At 39.7% G+C, this 21,586-nt stretch overlaps 1 long non-coding RNA gene across 3 annotated transcripts in view; it reads right to left on the minus strand.

Annotated features, from left to right (window-relative positions):
* Positions 1-21,586, minus strand: part of LOC106508148 (uncharacterized) — a 138,966-nt gene that overhangs the window by 15,514 nt on the left and 101,866 nt on the right. Inside the window, exons 4-8 of one of the 3 annotated variants that reach the window (XR_014831172.1) lie at positions 7,623-7,670; positions 7,357-7,416; positions 2,674-2,731; positions 2,040-2,121; positions 1,112-1,176 (exon numbers count right to left, since the gene is read on the minus strand). This is a non-coding gene — a long non-coding RNA (uncharacterized LOC106508148). Of the gene's footprint in view, positions 1-1,111; positions 1,177-2,039; positions 2,122-2,673; positions 2,732-7,356; positions 7,417-7,622; positions 7,671-16,391; positions 20,601-21,586 lie in introns of those variants that run through there. The other 2 variants (XR_014831171.1, XR_014831173.1) reach the window with 2 other exon arrangements.

Here is a 21,586-nt window from a genome sequence, read left to right on the forward strand (position 1 = left end):
TAATTAAGACATGCAACAGATACAAAATAACTATCAAACTGCTGGTGCATAGCAGTCTAAAAGCATACCCTTAAATTCTGTACTTATCTTGATGCAAATCAGTTCACAAATTTCTAAGTTGTGCCCAGCTCTGAAACTGTAATATTTTCTGGTCCAATCTTAACACTGCAGATCTGACGGCTATGACATGCATCCCCATTCGTGCTGAGGAACATGTAAGCCCATCTAAAGGAGACTTAGTCATAAAGCATCTTTCCAACCAGCAGAGTCTTTCCTGATCCACTTCCCACTTAGCAGGATGTCCCCACATTGAAATAGATGGTGGTTCTTCAGCTGCACCTGTGCTAGAGGATATCATTTAAATCCTTATTAAAATGGTTTATTTCCCCTCGCATGTGGGGTTTGCTTCAGTTTATTTGGGGCCTTGAGGCTAAGATCCTGTGATGATTTAGTAGAGCTGGATTTGTTTTTTATGAAATTCGATGGTTCTTTACTTTTCCATTTCTCAAAAAAGTTGAGTGATTTTGAAAATAATACACAGGATGAAAACCAGAAAAACACCACAGGATCTTCTAGTGTATAATCACCCCCCACACCCCCGCAACCTCCCACAAATGACCTTTTTGTAAAAAGTTAAAAAACAAGGAGTGTTTTTTATCTTAGAGTTCTGGCATTTCAAGGAATGTCAGAACCTTCTTCTTTTTTTAAATTTTTAAAAATTTCTTTGTCTTTTTAGGGCCACATCCATGGCACATGGCGGTTCCCAGGCTAGGGGTTGAATTGGAGCTTTAGCCGCTGGCCTGCGCCACAGCCACAGCAATGTAGGATCCAAGGCAAGTCTGAGACCTAGACTACAGCTCACAGCAATGCCCGATTCTTAACCCACTGAGCAAGGCCAGGGATCGAACCTGCGTCTACATGGATGCTAGTCAAATTTGTTTTGGCTGAGCCATAGTGGGAACTCCGAGAGCTTTCTTCTTATGTGTGTTTACATCTGATGGTGGTAGGTAGTGGGGAGGGGTTGTGGGGCAGTTTCCTAGTACTTCTGTTCTTTGGTGGGGATTAGGTTCTGCAGTGAGTCTGTATAAACTTTTCCTGTGGTACCACCTACCTTTTGAACTTGACCTCTTCCCTGTTTTTCTATTCCCACTCCCAAATCTCCCAGTAGTAGAAGAACTGGAGAAAAGGAAGAGACATGAGATTGAGATCAAGTAGAATCTTGGGTACAATTCAATTCTTCTTATTATTATTATTGTTATTATTATTATTAGTTCATTTCAAATTTAATTCAAATGTCTGGCTTAAATTTTCATCCTTAAACGGGACTTGGAGGCAGGTGATTCTTGACTTTTTAGAGTTATGATGATTTTATCCTGCATTCTTGATAGTTTCCAGTCTATTTTGTCGCTGGTTGTTCAGCAGTTAGTTGTAATTTTAGTGTTTTCATGAGAGAAGCTGAGCTTAAGTGCTTCTACTCTGCCATCTTATCCCAATCCCATCTTTCATTCTTTCCCTGAAGTGAAAAGCATAGATTGCGTCAGTTGTTCCTTGCAACTCATGTTTTTTAATATTCCCCAAGAGAGCTTTGGATAAAGCAGATCAGGTTCAAGAACAAGCCCATTTTCTCAGAAGCAGGGCTGCAGAAAAACTCAGAAATTTTAATTGCGAACCAAGATTTCGTATGCGGACTTCAATCATCCTTTCACTCTTCTTTTCATCTTCCCTAGTGATCACTCTTAAACATGGTGCTTCAGTGAAATTAGATCACCCACCCTTCTGTCAGATTCAATTCAATTACGATTTGTTGGGCACCTCCTGGGTGCTAGGTGCTTAGGCACTGATGATATAAATTTGTCTGACACAGTCTCTTCCCTTGAGGAGCCCACGGAGTTCAACCTGTTTGTTGATTTCAGTAATCCAAGATTTTATGCATGCCTGAGAAACATACATAAGTAATCTTCTCCAAAAATCTGAGTTGTTTAAATTCATTGCTAGCTTTTGTCTACTTTCACTGAGCAATTTAAAATACCAGAACTTACCATCACTTTATCTCAGTTAACACACGTTTCTTGTCCTCCAGACTGAGTTAGGCTTCTTCCTTCCCGTACTCAGAACATTCTGCTTTAATAAAACAGAGAACTCACTGCCCATCATTGTAAATGGGTTTTGTAAACTCCCTGGTCTCCTCACTAGATTTTGAGCTTTCTGAAGGCAGGATGTGTTTCTCAGCCACCACTGGATCTTCAGAACTTAGAACATTTCCTAGTACATAGTAAGGATCTATAAATATTGATCAAATTGTTGCATAAGTAAAGGAAGGGAAGGAAAAGCCTCCATTTGTTACTCCATTAAACTGCTCACTGCTAAGCTGCTGCTAAAAGCAGGACATGTGGGAAGTTGGACTCTCTATGCATCCACTCAACTCCCAGGAGTTCCATGTCCATTTGTTAATATGAAGAGCTAAAGAAACTTTTGAGACACAACCTTTCACACAACTCATCTTTAAAGTGGGTGGGTTTCTTGACTGCGAATATAGGATTGCAGCCCTGAGAAAAAATAGATACAGCATTAATATAAGGCCGATGGGTCCCCAGTCTGTGCCTCGACTCCCTGAGGCAGTTTCCTCTTGTAATTGATACACAGAATAATTAGAGTCACAACTACTGGCCCTACCTTATATTAGGTGTATGACCCTGGGCAAATGGCAATCATTTGGAGCCAGTTTCTGCATCTGCAAAAGGAGATAACAATAGTTACCTCACAGTGCTGCTGTGAGCGATAAGGAGTTAGTACATATTAAGAGTTTAGAACACAATCTTGTACATAATAAGTGCTCATTAACGTTAGCCAGGTATGAAAAAAGGTTTACATTTCTCTGAAGAAGTGTTCACTTTGCAATTACTAAATATCAAGGGGAATTCTTTCTGGAATTTGTCCTTTGTTTACATACGTGTAATTGTTAATAACTGCAAATCTGTGTAGCAGAGCTGTAGATTCTTGAAAGGAAATATAACTGCAAAGTTCTGTATGTTGTTAAGGGTTGCAAAGAAAGTGGACAGTTTTTCCTTCTGATGCGCAGTAATTTCCGTCAAAATCTGGTGATTCCATTTGAATCAACCACATGATTTCATTGAGAAAAGAGGTGGCTTAAAATTTCCTAATTGGAGAGTTGTCGTGGTGCAGTGGAAACGAATTTGACTAGGAACCATGAGGTTGAGGGTTCGGTCCCTGGCCTCGTTCAATGGGTTAAAGATCCATGAGCTGTGCTGTAGTCAAGACATGGCTCAGATTCTGCGCTGCTGTGGCTGTGGTGTAGGCCGGCAGCTAAAGCTCCGATTCAACCCCAAGCCTGGGAATCTCCATATGCCATGGGCATGGCCCTAAAAAAAAAAAATGACAAAAGACCAAAAAAACCCCCAAAAACAAAAAACTCCTAATTATTATTATTGTTGACAAACAAGCTCTCTCTGCTGCCCACTACAGACCAGATGATGTAATTTCTATAGGTGTCATTCTTTGATCTGTATTTCCTTCTATTTTTCCAAAGTGTGTCCACACAATTCATTTTGGATTAAGGCAAGCAGCATGGCAAGAACTAAATAAGGAGTATTGTATTTACTGGATTCTACTTATCTTTAGCATGAATTCTCTAAAATACTTTACTTTTTATTATCCAGTAAAAGAATGACACTCTCAATAAAAGAGTCTCTGAATTCATACTGTTTAACATGCAATTATATAATGGTACTGAGAAACATAACAAGCACCTAGACTCAAAATCAGGCTAAAAATCATAGAGAAAAATTATATTTGCCAAAATACACAAGATAAAGTTGAGACCGAAGTGCCTAAGTGTCCTCAACAAAGAATTTTTTTTTTTCACTTGCTGTAAAAACTTAAGCTTTCATGGTTTCAGTTACTGCATTTGGGGGAAAATAATTGCTGGTTATTTTGTCACATTTCCTGTTGAGTTCAAATATGCTTTTATCTATTTTTTTTAAAAGCAAAAATCACTCAATTACCATAACTGGAGCAGCAATACGAAGGAGCCCACAATGTTGAACTGTCCAATGGAATATTTTTCATAGCAGAAGATTTCAATTGCCATAATTCTGGCACTAATCTTAGGGTCCTTCTATTAAGGTCTTCCTGAAGAAATCTTTGTAATCTTAAAAATATCAGCTACTTGGGGATTCACAACAAATGAAACTGTCACTCATTTGCTGTGTGGGCACATGTGCTGATTTCTCATTAAAATTGGCTGAGTTTTCCCTGGAGCAGATTTTTATTGACTACCCCAGCAGACTCCCCAAGAGCTAAGAAAGGAAGTTTTTGGATGACTCGTACTGTCTAACTTTTAGTTCTTTGGACTGCTAGATGTTGGACAGTTTCCTTTTTATTTGGTATACAAACCTAGAATTTCATTTTCCTTACTATTATGTGCTGCTTTTTTCAATTCCACTGAAATATTATCCTTTTCTGATCTCTGCTATGATTAATAGAATCATGGGCCCATTTGTTCACTGTTTGTTTTCAGCTTTAGAAAATGCACTGCATGTTCTCAGTATTTTTCAGGGGACTATGAGACTTATAAGAGGTGGAAATGCAGTGACTCACACAGCAAGCCAGTAATAGCATATAAAAAACCCCCAGCTAGAGCAGAACATATACATTTCTGCCAAGCTGAGGTCTGGGTTATCTGTATTGTCTCCTAAAAGTTGGAAATCATTTCAGCAGTAGCTTCTGCTAAAGCTATGAAGAGGCAGGTTGTCATGGAGGTCAGGATTCATAGCTTTCATATGGATTTTTAATATTCAAAATTAAAATCATGGTCAAAATTCTTTGTAGAACATGAATGCCATGTTGATAATCTATAAATTGTAGTACTGGGATCTGGATGTTTGCAGGGAGAATTTCTACAAAAGCTTTTCCTTTTGAAGAGTAGTAGAACTGTTACAAACAACACAATTAGTTTCTTTCTTTTTTTAATTCCCCCCCCCCACTGTACAGCATGGGGACCAAGTTACACATACGTGTATACATTCTATTCCCTCCCATTGCTGTGTGGCCATGTAAGTATCTAGACTTGGAGAATAGACAATTAGTTTCTAAAACAGTGCTGCATTGGTTTTCTACTTGTTACGGGAACAAACTACCACAAACTTAGTGGCTTAAAAAACATATATGTAATCTTACCATTCTGCTGGTTAGAAATCTGACTATTCTCTCTGGACTAAAAATCAAGGTGTCAACACGGTGGTTCCTTTCCAGAGGCTCTAGAGGAAAATCCCTTCCTTTGTCTTTTCCAGGTCCTACCCTACTTATTGGCTCATGATTCCCTTTCATCATCTTAAAAGCCAGCGATATGGGATCTCTCTGACCATCCGTGTATGCTTATGTCTTCGGCTGACTGCCAACTGCCAACCACAGCCAGGAAAAGTTCTTTGTTCTTACTAACCCGTGATTAAATTTGGCCCCCTTTGGAATCTGGATAATCTCAGTTTCCACCTCAATGGAACCACCTCAATCTCCTTAACCCAATTATGTATGCAAAATCCTTTTTGCCTTACAACACATTTACAGGATCCAGGGGTTAAGACATGGGGAGCCATTACTCTGCCTTTCGCAGGTACTAGTTTCAACACTAAGAAATGCAGACACACAAGGTATACTCACTGTATCTCTAATAGGAAATAGCTTACTATGTCTATAGACTTTCCCCAAACATGCAGCTCCATAGCTTTCTTTCCACTGAAATATAGAGGAACAGAACTGCCTATTAAAAGTACTTCTATTGAGGAGTTCCCATTGTGGCTCAACAGGTTAAGAACCCAATTAGTATCCATGAGGATGCAGGTTTGATCCCTGGCCTTGCTCAGTGGGTTAAGGAGCTGGTATTGCCACAACTGCAGTTGTGAATGCAGCTCAGATCTAGTGTTGCTGTGGCTGTGGTGTAGGTCGGCAGCTGTAGCTACAATTCGACCACTGGCCTGGAAACTTCCATATGCCACAGATGTGGCCCTAAAAAGACAAAAAGAAAAAAGTTACTTCTATTCAGATTAAGGAATTTTAAATTAAAATAACTGTGATTGGTACGTGTGCACACATGTGTGCATGCGTATGTGTGTATGTGAGCAATCTGTCTGTTTTCTGAGAGGCTATTTTTAACCTCTTCTTTTGTGAAATATTTTTCCCTGTAAGTATATTCTTCCTTAGATGGGTCTGTTTTAAGTTATTGTAGGCTAAATGGTGGTAACTAATTTTCTTTTCTCCTTACTGTAAATGTCCCACCATGAGTACCATCCCACATGTCTTTAGTACAGAAAGCTCAGGTTGTGCAGATATAAATGCCTTCTGACAACTCTAAGAAATGACCCGACGGAGTTCCCGTCGTGGTTCAGTGGTTAACGAATCCGACTAGGAACCATGAGGTTGCGGGTTGGGTCCCTGGCCTTGCTCAGTAGGTTAAGGATCCGGCATTACCGTGAGCTGTGGTGTAGGTCGCAGACGTGGCTCGGATCCCACATTGCTGTGGCTCTGGTGTAGGTTGGTGTCTACAGCTCAGATTAGACACCTAGCCTGGGAACCTCCATATGCCGCAGAGCGGCCCTAGAAAAGACAAAAAGACACAAGAAAAAGAAAAACAGAAACAACCCAACACTTGGTGTAATAAAACAGATTTCCACATTCAGGAATGATGGCTGATTGAATACTTCCTATGTAATCATTAGGCCTAGCTACTTTCCACAGGTAATAAGATTTGATTCTCCATTCTCAACACTCCCCCATTTCTGTCATCCCCAATCAGAGCGAGCTGCCATGAAAATCCAAAGAAGAAAGAAAACTTGCTACTCCCTAAGATCAGAGGGGCTGACCTCCAAGAAAGGTCAAATCATGCACCTCACCTTTGGTTTCACAAGTCTCACTTTTGTACAGACCTTGTTTTTAAACAATCCTCACAACAAATTCACAAGTAGGCATCATTTCTTCATTTTAGAAGTACCTGGAGTTCCGAGTGACTGAGTAAGGTAGCTAAGATCTTACATCTAAAACGCATTAGAGTTTACTAGTTTTCAAGAAAGAAATTACAAGGCAGCTAAAAGTCAAGAAATAAGTAATCTAAAGAGACAGAACAATCATGAAATCCAACCATAGATATGATAGGTTTCAGAATTATGAGATAATAAATTTAAAATACCTATGATGAGTATGTTAAGGGTTGCCGTGGAAAAGGTAGACAACATGTAAGAGCAAGTGAGTAATTTCAGCAAAAAGATGTACACTCCAGGCAAGAATCAAAGAAAATGCTAGGAAGCAAAAAATACAGTACAGAAATGGGCTCATCGATATACTTACCAGTGGCCATGGAGGGAAAAATCAGAGAATTTGAACCCAGGTCAAAAGAAACTTCCGAAGCTGAAATGTAAAGGGAAAAAAAATTGAAAAAACAAAACAAAATAAAAGCATAACAAACAGAATAGAACATCCAAGAACAGCAGGACAATTTCCAAAGTTATGGCATGCACGTAATTTGAATAGCAGAAGGAGGAGAGGGAAGGGATAGAGGAGAGGAAATATTTGAGATACTAATGGCCAAGAATTTTTCAAAATGAATAACATACCTCAAGCTACAAATCCAGGAAGCTCAGATGATACCAAGTAGAACAAATCTATTTGAAAGCAAGAAGAGGAGTGAAAAATTTAAAGCATTAAAAAAAAAAAAAGCCACCAAGTTGAAATTCTATATTTTGCAATATTATCCTTCAAAAGTAAAGAAGAAATTAAGAATTTTTCAGGCAAAGAAAACAGAGGATTCATCACTAGCAGACTTGCCCCACAAGAAATATTAAAAAACACTCTTCATGCAGAAGGAAAATGATATTTATGACTTGGATCTACCTAAACAAAGGAGGAGCATCAGTGAAGTAATAAGTGAAGGTTAAGTAAAATCTTTTTTTTTTTTTTTTTTTTTTTTGTCTTTTTGCCTTTTCTAGGGCCGCTCCTGCTGCACATGGAGGTTCCCAGGCTAGGGGTCTAATCGAAGCTGTAGCCACCGGCCTACGCCAGAGCCACAGCAACGTGGGAACCAAGCTGCGTCTGTGACCTACACCATAGTTCACAGCAACGCCGGATCCTTAACCCACTGAACAAGGCCAGGAATTGAACCCGAAGCCTCATGTTTCCTAGTCGGATTTGTTAACCACCAAGCCACGACAGGAACTCCAAGTAAAATCTTAATAATAATAATAAAAAATTGGCCACCCCTGTGGCATGTGGAGGTTCCAGGGCCAGGGATAGAAACTGTGCTGCAGTTTTGACTTGTGCCACAGCTGTGGCAATGCTGGATCCTTAACCCATTGCACAACATGGAAACTTCCATATTTTTCATGGATCTGAAAGATGTGCTTGTTTAAATCAGTAATAATAACAATGTATTGGCTGATTAAAGCATATGGAGAAGTGTAATGTGGTATCTTGGGTGGGCTCCCGGAACAGACAAGGACATTGGGGAAAAACTGAGGAAAATTGAATAGAATATGAACTTTAGTTAATAATAATGCCTTAGTTCATCAACTGTAACAAATATACCTTATTAATGTAGGATAACAATTGAGGCAACTGGGTGGGAGGGTATAGGGACCCTTTGGGGGCTATTTTCATACTTCTCTGTAAGTCTAAAACTATGCTGAAATGAAGCAGTATTTAAAAAAAAATCTAATGAAACTTACAATGAAATACCACTACATCTCTACTAGTATGGTTAAAATTTAAAAAAAATTCTGACAATACCCCAGAGCTGGACACAGATTAGCTGGAACCCTCATCTAAGTGCTTATGGGAATGCAAAATGTTAACAGCCACTCTGGAAATCAGTTTGGCAGTTTCTTATAAAGGCAAGCACACATTTACCGTATGACCTAGTGATCTCACTCCTGGGTATTTACCAAAAGAAATGAACCTATGTTCCTACAAAAACATGTGCAGTAAAAATTTATTGCAGGAGTTCCCGTTGTGGCTCAGTGGGAACAAATCTGACTAGTATCCATGGGGACACATGTTTGATCCCTGGCCTCACTCGGTGGGTTAAGAATCCAGTGTTGCCATGAGTTGTGGTATAGGTCCCAGAAGCAGCCCAGATCCAGCACTGCTGTGGCTGTGGCTGTGGCGTAGGTCAGCGGTTACAGCTCGGATTCGACCCCTAGCCTGGGAACCTCCAAAGGCCGTGAGAGCAGCCCTAAAAAACAAACAAAAATTTAAATAAGTAAATAAATATTTATAGCAGCTCTATTTATGATAACCCCCAAATTGGAAACCCAATTTCCTCTAAGAGGTAAATAAATAAACCAGAATATAGCTATACAATGGAAAGTACTCAGCAACAAAAATTACTAAGCTATTGATCCACACAACAACTAAACTAAATTTCAAAGGCATCATCCTAAGCAGCTTCAGAAGTTGAATGCTAAGTTGTGATTCAACTTAGATGACATTCTTGAAAAGACAAAACCAACAGTAACGAAGAGCAGGGTTGTGGTTACCCGAAGGTTAAGGGTTGGTGAGCATATGTATCAATTTTTAAAATGTGATAGAAAATGAAAGCAGCAGAGTTTAGAGCCAATCCAGGACAACTAAAAAATAACTCATCAGATTCTAAATCACAGTTTCTTTTCTTTTTTTTTTTTTTTTTTTTGGTAGGGCTGTACCCACAGCAGCTGGAAGTTCCCAGGGTAGGGGTCAAATCAGAGCTGCAGCTGCCGGCCTACACCACAGCCACAGGAACACAGGATCCTTAACTCGCTGAGGGGGACTAGGGATTGAATCCGCACCCTCATGGATACCAGTTGGGTTTGTTACCTCTGAGCTACAACTGGGAACTCCTAAATCACATTTCTTATACCCTCTTTTTCTTGTTCAAACATCACCTAAAGCTTCTTTTCCTTATTCCCCTTGTTTACAATATTTCTAGGTCAAGGTTGAAAAATATTAAAACTTTTATACCTCCCCTAAGATCCTTTATAAATATTTCATTCATAATCAAGTTATAAAAATTCTGTTTAGGAGTTCCTGTTGTGGCTCAGCAGGTTAAGAACTGACTAGTATTCATGGGGAGATGTGGGTTCAATCCCTGGCCTCACTCAGTGGGTTAAGGATCAGGTGTTGCTGTGAGTTGTGGTGTAGGTCACAGACATGGCTTGGACCTGGTGCTGCTGTGACTGGTGTAGGCCAGCAGCTGTAGCTCCAATTTGACACCTAGACTGGGAACTTCCATATGTTGCAGGTGCAGCCACCACCCCCCCCCCAAAATAAAAGAAAGAAAGAAAATTCTATTTAGAGTTCAAAAGATTTACCAATTTTCCTTTCCCTTTTATCATTCCTATGTTCCAAAATTGTTTCCAATTCTCACTAGGAAAATAAAAAATTCCAATTCTCACTAGGAAAATAAAAATTTCTCTGTAGACTCTTTTTTTTTTTTTTTTTACCAACATAGCCTGTAGGGAAGAAAGCACATTAAAATCAGTATAAAGGCAGGGCTATTACATTTTAAAAATAAAGCAGCATGATTTAAGTTCCTTGAAATGTGAACGACTATTGATTTATGGCTAAAATGTATCTTTATAAATGTGAAAGCGTAGGAAGTCAAAGAAAAGTACTTGCTGATTAAGTAGACAATGTTTGGGGTTAATGGATGCAGACTCTTGCCTTTGGAATGGGTAAGCAATGAGATCCTGTTGTGTAGCACTGGGAACTGTATCTAGTCACTTATGATCGAGCATGATAATGTGAGAAAAAAGAATGTATACATGTATGTGTAACTAGGTCACCATGCTGTACAGTAGAAAATTGGCAAAACATTGTAAACCAGCTATGATGGAAAAAATAAAAATCATTACGAAATTTAAATAATAATAATAAAAAAAAGGAGACAATGTAGCATAGTGGGTAGCACAGTGGGTCGTGGGTTTCTCAGGCTCAGCAGCATGGGTGTTTGGGGAGGATAATTCTTTGTTGTGAGGGGCTGTCCTGTGCACTATAGGATTTTAGCAGCGTCTCTGGGCTTTACCCTACAGATTCTAGTTGCACCCCTTGCATACCTGTGACAACCAAGTGTGTCTCCAGACATTGCCACATGTCCCCTGGGGGGCAAGATCACCCCAGGTTGAGAACCACTGGGATGCAGCAAGGGACTCGTAGGCCAAGGTTAGGGTTCAGTACAACTTCCCCCTCTTAGTAGCTGAATGCCCCCAAAGAAATCAAGTGGCTGAGCCTATGTCTACAGAATTCAAATCAGCTAATATATGAAATATGAATTGTAAATGACATCATGAGTGACACAAAAGTCAACTGTCAATTGGAACAGAGACATAAAGAGATGAAGCTCTGTAAAAGGTATGAATAAAGTAGTAATTCTTTTTTGAAAAAACTGTTTTTATGGAAGTATGGTTGAATTGCAATGTTATTTTAGTTACCAGTCTACAGCAAAATGATTTGGTTATACACACACACATAAACATATAGATAGATGGATAGATAGAGTCTTTAAGATTTTTTCCTTTATAGTTTATTATAAGATATTATAGTTCCCCGTGCTATACAGTAGGTCTTTGTTGATTATCTATTTTATGTATTGTAGTATGTATATATATATATATAAATTTTTGACTAATATATATATATTTACCCCTAATTTATTCCTCCCCCAACCTTTCCCCTTTGATGACCAAAAATTTGTTTTCTATGTCTGTGCATCTTTTTCTGTTTTGTAATTAAGTTCATTTGCACTATTTTTAAGATTCCACATATAAGTGATAGCATACAATGTTTGTCTTCCTCTGACTTTCTCCACTTAGTGTGAGAATCTCTATGTCCATCCATGTTTTAAAAAGCAATTCTTACCTGGAGGTGGTTTTGCCACCCAGGGGACATTTGGCAATGTCCGAAGGCATTTTCAGTCATGACAACTCCGGGAGGGGTGCTACTGGTATCTAGTGCATTAAGGCCAGAGATGCTGCTACACATCCTACAAAGCATAGGACTGGCTCCTCCACAGTAAAGAATTACCCAGCCCAATCAATACTGCTGAGGTTGGGAAACCCTGATTATAAAGTCTTTTTAAGATGCTGAAAGGTGTTTCTCCTAGGGTGACTCTATCAGGCAGGGGCCTGGGAGGAAGCAAAAAGGCTCATTCACCTGGGGTCTTGGAAGGGAATGAATAAACAGAGCTATGGGCAACTTGAGGAGATGAGCAAGTGATATAGAGGCTCCCAGGGTTTGGCAACAGAAGAAAAGTGTGGCCTCCCGAGGTATGAAGAATCCAGGGCATAGAGGTAGTGTTTCCAGAGCCTAGGGAGAGCTGGAGCTATAGAGGGAGGGCATGGCATGATGGGAGCTATGGTCACAGATTCTGCCTGAACTTGGTGCTTAAGCCTGGAGGGAGCAAAGGGAGAATGACTTCAATCTATCCCCCTCCTCCCCTAGATCTCCCACCAAACCCCAGTGGGAAGCCAGAGGACAAGACACCCAGGAACTGCAGCTTCAGGGCTGATGCCTCCCAGGGCACAGAGCAAGACAGAGAAGCAGTAAGACCTTATTTGTGATGCATCTGCAGAGATGGGAGTTGGGTAGAGGAATGGCAAATGCAGAATAACCTTTCTTATTTTTCACTTAGCATGTTTCTCAGATAGCTGTAGCTAGTGAAAGACATGGCAGTGAGGACTAGAATCCACAGTATCAGCATTTGTGTGAGAAAGAAAGTACTATGTCCCAGGGTGGTCAACTCATCTTCCAAGCCATCATCATACTTAGTAATTCTAAGTAGAATCCAAAGTGATGTTCCGGATGTATATATGACAAAAAGAGCTCATGGCTCATGATCAGCTACTGCTGATTCTGAGGCAGGAATCAGGAATGTGACTGATATGGGTCTGTTGATGAAGTTGTAGAATGGAAAGAGGACTGCGGCGTGGCCAAGAAGTCATGGCTCCACTCTTCACTAGCTGTGTGCCCTGGGGGAATCCTCAGATTTTCCATTTACAAAATGGAGCAATGGGAGTTCCTGTCGTGGCTCAGTGGTTAACGAATCTGACTAGGAACCATGAGGTTGCGGGTTCGATCCCTGGCCTTGCTCAGTGGGTTAAGGATCCAGCGTTGCCGTGAGCTATGGCGTAGGTTGCAGACATGGCTCGGATCCCGCATTGCTGTGGCTCTGGTGTAGGCTGGCAGCTACAGCTCCGATTCGACCCCTAGCCTGGGAACCTCCATATGCCACGGGAGCGGCCCAAGAAATAGCAAAAAGACAAAACAAAACAAAACAAAATGGAGCAATGGCAGAGAACTAATCATGGAGCTATGTGGGACAGGAGAGCTCCTGCACTACCATGTGAACAATATGAGGTCCTGGGGGATGAAGTGAAACTATTTTTACTCCAACTGGAACATTACAGCAACTATGGCAAAAGCAGATCAAACCAACCTCAAAGCCAAAGCCAAAATCTTGTTAGCTCCCAAGACTCTCAGGGGGTCAAAAAGATGAATTGCACAACTTGGCCAAAAAAAATATTAAAATTTGATTTTTCTGTTTGAATAAGTATTGCTGATGATCAACCATATGCCAAGGATTATGCCAGGCAGCTGAGCACCCAGAGAGGTCACAGACAAGCTCTCTTTCTTGAGGCAATTCTCAGCCATGTGAAAGAGTTATTTGTCGTCTTCATGAATGCTATCAAAAGTGTTTCTGTTTTATTTGTGTTTAATCAATTTAACATGATGGATTACTGAGCATCTGCCATCCAACAACCATCCATCCAGGACCCTTCAAACTGGCATCTTACTCTAGGAGACTAACCTTTCCCTTGGGGATTATGAGCCTTGAGCTGGGAGGGTCTAAGCCTGCTGGCTATTGGGATGTTCTCTTTGGTCTTCTGTGGCTGTTCCCGGAGGCCAGCTCTGGTGGCCAGAGAGCGTAATCTTTTCCCAAAGGAGAGGGACGGATGTCGGCTTTTGCAACAGAGACAGCCTCTTTGTCCCTTCTTTCAGGGCGCTGGACTGCTCAAATTTTATTGGCATAAGTGGTTGATTATATAGACAGTTTTTCACTACAGATTACATCACAGTGTTAAAAGTGCGTTGGTTAACTTTTACATGGCACAGCAGCTATACATCGCGTCCTAACATCTTTGTCTTAACTAAATTTAGTGAGTACAATTTAAGGGCAATTAGGTACAATACATCATGTGGAAAGGAGGAGACTCAGTACAAATCATCCCGTGGCCAGCAAGTCTCCACAAGTTGAAGAGGTCACAGACACAAGAATTTGGCATTCACAAATCTTGTTTTTAGACTGGTGCTTATCTTTAAAGCGTTATGGCAAGGAGACAGTGTAAGAAAATATAAACCAACTTAACTAGCTATCACTTAAAACCTTCTATAACTCATAGCTAGGTGTCTTTTGGTCAAGAATAATATATGTCTAACTTCTATGAACCTCATTAAAATCCTAACTCTAAAGTTTACTGTCTAACTAATTAGTAGATAAACACTATGTTTTAACTAAGTTGGATTTAAATAGGGGAAAGTCCTTTAGGATAAAATTTTTATTATATTATTGTTGTAATTTTGTTAAATCACAAATCACCACAGGAAAATAAAAATGGGAAATAAGAGTAATAAGTAAATAATCAGGAAAGACAGGAAAACTGAAGAACAAATAAAACAGCAGGAAAGACTAGGTCACCCGAAAAACAATCCATGCTCTCCAGCGCAAACATGGAAATTGTTTTCCCAGGAAAGCCCCAATTCTTCCCCATAAACATCAAAATGAAAGCTGTGTAACCTGAGGCCTGCCCTTGGCTTGTACCATTCAGGCAGGCTTTTTATCCTGACCAGAGACCCACCTTCGGCTTGTACCATTCAGGTGAGCTTTTTTCCTGTCCAGGGGCCCACCTTCGGCATGTACCGTTCAGGTGAGCTCCCTTCCTTGGTTAGGAACTTGCCTTCAGGTTTTTCTGCCATCAGGCAAGGTCCCTTTTGTGAGTCCTTGCATCTCCTCGGCTCCCCGCATGTGGCTACCCTCGAAGTGGTCTCTTCTCAGATGTTTTACAAGTTCTGCTGATGTGCCTAGCATCCCTCTGGTGTCACCTCTCCTCATACGATCCTGATCTTTCTCTGGTTCTTTCCTTGTACTCTGAAAGTCTCTCTTCCAGGCTACTCACCTACTATCAACCTCCTATGTTCCAAGTAAAGATACCTTCTGCAAGCCTTTGAGGGTCTTCTCTAATCTGTGCCTCATTTAGTAACAGACAATTTAAACTCAAAAGAAGAGTTTCTCAATTGTCAAGTTTGCTTTTGCAGTATCTTCTCCTTGATTTTTCACTATGCACATGCCCTACGCTTCCTACATGGCCCATTGTAGCTGCAGCCCTGGTCTGGTCCAGCTTCTGTTCCAGACATTGCAACTTTGCAAGCAGGCTGTCTAGCACATGAGGTCAAGTGTTTTAAAGAGAACTTGGGGAGGTCCCGTCATGGCTCAGTGGTTATTGAATCCAACCAGGAACCATGAAATTGCAGGTTCGATCCCTGGCCTTGCTCAGTGGGTTAAGGATCCAGCGTTGCCGTGAGCTGTGGTGTAGGTCGCAGACACGGCTTGGATCCCGCATTGCTGTGGCTGTGGTGTAGGCCGGTGGCTGCAGCTCCGATTTGACCCCTAGCCTGGGAACCTCCATATGCCGTGGGAGTGGCCCTAGAAAAGGCAAAACGACAAAAAATAAAGTAAAAATTAAAAAAAAATAAAGAGAACTTGGAATGGGTCATCCTCCTTGAATCTTGGGTCCTAACTGAGCCCTTCTCATGTTGCTCTCCTCAGCCATTTTCAGTGCAATATCTTTAAATATTTACCACCTCACTGGTTCTTTCACCTCTGAATTACCCAGTGATGTAGCTAGAAATTTAGGGCACTCAAGCAAAAATGTCTGGAACATGTATTTCCAGAGTCCTTCCAGTTGAGGCATCATAATCTCAGACAGTGAGAAAAGCAGAATAACCAGGATATTTCCAATTCCTCTAATCAGTAGGACCAAGTTACTAAAGCAGAGTTGGAACAATGCTTCATTATCCCCATTCTGCCATTGTTTATCTATGACCTAGACTAGCATTTTGAAAAAGATCTGAAAGGGTCTTGGCCAGAAGCAAATTTTTGATGAACTGGGTTGTAGAGAACAATACATTACACATTTATATTACATACCCATGGCTCTATAAACTATTACACCTAAACTTAGTGGGTTTTTTAATGTATTTGTTTTTATTTAATTTTATTGTAATATAGTTGATTTACAATGTTGTTGTAATTTCAGGTTTACAGCAAAGTAAATCAGTTATACATATACATATACCCATTTCTTTTTTTCATATAAGTTATTACAAACAATTGAGTAGATTTTCTTGTGTTATACAGTAGGTTCTCATTAATCATCTCTTTTATGCAGTGGTGTATATGTTATCCTCACCCTGCCAATTCTTCCCTCCCCACAATGATTTCACCAATGGTGTTTTAAAGCAATAAACGTGTATTATCTTACACAATTTCTGACTCAGGAATTAGGGAGCAGATTTGCTGAGTGAATCTGGATTAGGGTATCTCCTGAGTTTGTGCTCAGGATGCCTGAAGGTGACTGGGGCTGGAGGATTCACTTCTAAGGCAGCCAGCTCACTTACACAGTTGTCAAGTTAATGCTGGGTTTTGGCTGGAGACCTCAGGTCCTCCTCATGTCAATATCTTCAGAGGGTTGCTTGAATGTCTTCATACCTTGGTACCTGGCTTTCCCCAGAGTCATCCAAGAGAGCAAGGCAGATGCTGCAATGCCTTGAATGACTTAGCCTTGGAAGTCACACACTGTCATTCCCACCATATCCATGAATACCAGGAGGTGAAGTACATTGGAGGCTATCCTAGACGACATCTGGGAGCTCACTAGACATTAGCCATGTCGAACGGCATTCAAGATTTTCAATAAAACATATGCCTAATTTAGCAATCAATACACATCTTGGTAATGAAAACCATCCTGGAATACCTAAGCATGGCTTTTAAAGAACTGAATTTTCATTGCTAACTTCTCCAAGGCTTGTGAGGCTAACCAAAGTCTAACCAAACTCCAAGTGTTCCTATAATTTCCTTCTTCTCATGTAGGTGACTGATCCTCAGTCATGTAACCCTGAAACTGGGATGTGTGCTTGTGGGTCAGTCTTACACTGATGTTTTCTAACATCTTTGAAGATTAAGAACATTTTCTTCTTGCAAAAAGCATTGTAAATATACATACAGATTGGTTATTCTTAGGAAGCAGCTTAAATGGCAGCTGTGATTCTGTTCATATTTTTTACATTTGTTGACATTAGTTTGTTTATATGACCCAGTACACACAACCTGCGTTTCCAGTTGCACATATGGACATGTTATCACCTTTCAGGTCTGTATGTGGTCATACCAAAAATTAGACAGAATTTATCAATAGCCTGTATTCATTTGCCTTTTAGAATGGTGTCCTAGGTAAACATGGGATTTCTAAGGCCATAACATTCCAAGTACAATTGGTTTGCAAAGGACCTTTCCCATATTCTACTAAAATGTGACACCCAGTGTAACAGTATAACAACATATGTGGTTCAGGTGCAGTCTTTGGGAGGAATGAGCCAACTGGGAAAGAATATACCTTGTAGTTACAGAATTAGACACTGATTAACATTCAGCTTCTTTAGCTCAATGCCATCCTGACACCTCCTTGCTGGGTTGCCTGGTCTTCTACTGTATTTGCCAGATACCCTGACTCGTCCACATTATGAGAACATAAGTTTTCAATCTTTCTGCCACATACTGCTCTCACAAGTCATTTATCTCTGAAGTTATTCAGCCACCACAAAACATTCAGAAAATCTTGAAGTTGAGTAGCACCTGTTTTCATTTACCATGATACTACTTTTGCAAAATACTTTTTTGAACTCTAAGAGGTAGGACTCTGGCAGATACCACTTCCTAGGGAACTCAGTGGAAAGCTATGATCTTGGAATCTAAATGAAGTAGCACTTACAGTCTGAAGGACTTTCTTTTCCTGTTATCAACTGGCACCCTTCTCACCTTGGTGAGAAGCCAAGCCAAAGACTTGTAAGTACAGAACAAGACTCTTACCACTGGGATGAGGTCGTTGGTCCCAGTGCAAGTCTAAAAGTTTGGCGCAGACCTTCCAAACAAAGAGGGTCATACTCAAATAACTGAGAGGCATATAAAAAGGAATCAAACACCGTATCCACTACAACACAATATAAATGAACATTGTCTTCCAGAGGAAATCACCTAATGAATTCCATCTGTGTATATTTCATTAGGGGTATTTAAGGTTCCTAAAAAATACTAAAGACTGGTTAGTTTTCCTTGGAGAAATGGAATCAAATTTATTACTCAATGGAAATTACATTAGTATGACTTACTACACGAGCAGTAATTTTGGTAACAAAGCTTGAGAACAACATTTTATAAGGAAAAAAAATTAAGGGAAACAGACATCCAGATCAAAGCAAGTCAATTATTTGCAAATGCACCAATGAGAAACGATTAACATCCTTGGACTTTAGTTGCTTTGATGAAACATTCTTAGTTTTAAGAAGAAACAAACTAGTATGTGGTATGTCATGCATTAAGTTTGTTTCAACTGATGCATTCTGCAGTGAGGCGATGCTAGAATTTTGTAAAATTAAAGCTATTTAGTTGGATTTCAGATTTTTTATAACAGCAAATAGAGAATTAATAGGAAGATGATAGTTTTTATAAACTGAGTACATTAGGTAAATGCAGTACAGCAGTTTACTAAAGTAATAGAAAACAAAACCACACCAGAAAAAAAGAATTGGCCTAATCATATTAGGGTTTTCCTTGACAATTCCTTGAAATCTGCTCCACTGAAGACTTGATCAAATGCAAACTTGGAGTGTAGCAAAAATTCAGATACTGATTAAGGGCCTGAAGGTGGTGGAAGCCACTCTTTTGATTTGTTAAAATGTACAGATTATGGAGTGGTTTTTAAAACAATCTATGCAGAGGGGAATAACATTGTTTTACAGAAAGTGGATCAGGAGCAAGAAGACTGGCAATTTAGTTCTCGTTTCAGTGTGTAATAGTTTGTGACCTTGGACAAGTCACATCCTTTCAGACTTGAATTTTTGTCTGTAGAGCTGATGTAAACATAATTCTTTTGTCCATTTCACATCCGATGTGATGATCTATATACATGGAAGTATTTCATGACCCATACAATGCTGAATAAATATAGTTTTGTTGTATTCAAATATATGCAGTAGCAACTTAAGCTAATAAAGAGTTGCCTGATACTGATCTTCAGGGAATTTCCCTTAATGAATACTTGATTATGATTGAAATTAACACAACAACTTTGTGTATATACTGACTGCTTCTTGGGTGCTCAAAAGTTGTTTCTCTCAAGTGACAAGACCATCTCACTCCATGGTTATTATTGTAGTAAACACGACCATCTCTTTTTTGCATTAAAAGTAAAAAGGAAAATTTCAATCTAGCACCTTCCCCCACAGTTGTTTCAATTCATTTAGGAAGTGGAAGGTTACTGTGTGCTAAATTCCATGGGAGAGAATGTGGTTCATCTTTCATTCAGGGAGATTTCACCCTTAGGGACATAAGTGATGGTTGCACGTGACTAACTATAACACAAAGCAGATGAAAAAAAAAATATTTATAAGAATGGCCCAGAGGACTGCTGATGCTCTAAGGAGAGACTTTGTTTCAGAGACAGATTTAGAAATGTTTTATAGAGGTAAAATTTCATCTGATAGATGTGGTTAAGTAGCATAGTCTAGGCAAACAGGCCTAGAGCATGGAGGTGAGGAGTAACCAGAAGATACACTACCTGGGGAGGTAGAAGGGAACTGTGGCTGGAAGATAGTCTGAGGCTATATCAGGAAGGATTCTGAAGGCAAAAAGCAGAAACAAAAGCCTATAAGAACAGAAGAGAACTGCCTCTCTTCCTAGGAGGTGCATCTTTCAGTTTTTCTTTAACAAAAGTAATACATCTCTGTACAAGAGGAGATCATCCCAAAACAACACAAACAGCAACAGAAGAAAATAAGCATTTAAATTTCACCATGACTCTGTTGAGCTCTAACCCACATTTTACAAATTGAGAAACTCAGTTTAGACAGAATAAATACTATCGAGGTTCATTGATACAAACTGAATTATGCCCCCCCCAACCAACTCATATGTCAAAGCCCTAACTCTCAATGTGATGATGTTTAGAGGTGTGGTCTCTGGAAGGTAATTAGCTTCAGATGATCTCATGTGGGTTGTGGGGGGTAGAGGGCTTATGTATGTGTCCTGTCTGATGATATGAGTGTCTTTATAAGAAGAGACACCCAAACTCAACTCCCCATCCACCTCCCTCTCCCTCTAGAGGAGCTCTTACAAAGAAGACACCACGTGAGCACACAGCAAAAGACGTAGCTGTCTACAAGCCGGGAAGACAAGTCTCACCAGAAACCAATCATACTGGTATGCCGATCTCAGACTTCCAGCGCCAAAACTGTGAGAAAATAAATGTCTATTGTTAAACACAGACTATTTTCATTATGGCAGCCCACGCTAATTTCATTAAAGTCTAGGTTACAACTCAGGCTCTTTATCTTTAGCCATTTATCTGTCAATGGGCATCAGGTTATTTTCATATTGTGGCTATTGTAAGTAGCGCTGCAATGAACGTGGGGGTGCATACATTTTTTTGAGTCAGTATTTTTGTTTTCTTTATATAAATACCCAGAAGTGGAACTTCTGGATCATATGGTGGGTCTGTTTCAATTTTTTGAAGAGTCTCCATAATGCTTTCTATAGAGAGTACATCAGTGTACATTCTCACCAACAGGGCAAATCCACATCCTCACTAACACTTGCTACTTCTTGTCATTCTGATAATAGCTATTCAGGTGTGAAGTGGTTATTTCACTCTGTTTTTTGTTCACATTTCTCTGGTCATTAATGATGTGGAACATCTATTCGTGGACCTGTGGGCCATCCTCCTTGTATGTCTTCCTTGGGAAAAACATCTATTCAGACCTTTACCCACTTTTAATTGAATTTTTTGGTTTTTTGGCTATTAAGTTGTAGGAATTCTTTATATATTTTGGATATTAACCCCTTAACAGAAATATAATTTGCACGTGTTTTCTCCCATTCTATAGGTTGCCTTTTTATTTTGTTGATGGTCTTTTGCTTTTAAGTTAGGTGTAGTCTTATTATTACCCCTTAATATACTAATAAAATAGTTTTAAAAGACATTATAAAAATAAAATTCAAACCTCAAAATAAATAATGAAGAAAGAGTAATATCCCAAGTTGAGACACTCTTTTGACAATGTGAGATTGGATTCAATATACATGTACTACTCTGAGGAGTTTGTTTTGTTTTGTCTATAATTAATTCCTAGGCTGACAGTGTTCCTGGAACAAAATTTCTGTAATCTCATGCTTCAGATACTCCTGGTGAAAAATTATAACGGCCTTGAAATAGAAGAA

This window comes from Sus scrofa, chromosome 16 (assembly GCF_054392235.1).
Source record: "Sus scrofa isolate SSC_HxYL_T2T_F1_AM1 chromosome 16, Sscrofa_HxYL_maternal_Yorkshire_Landrace_v2.0, whole genome shotgun sequence".
NCBI classification, from domain to species: Eukaryota; Metazoa; Chordata; class Mammalia; order Artiodactyla; family Suidae; genus Sus; species Sus scrofa.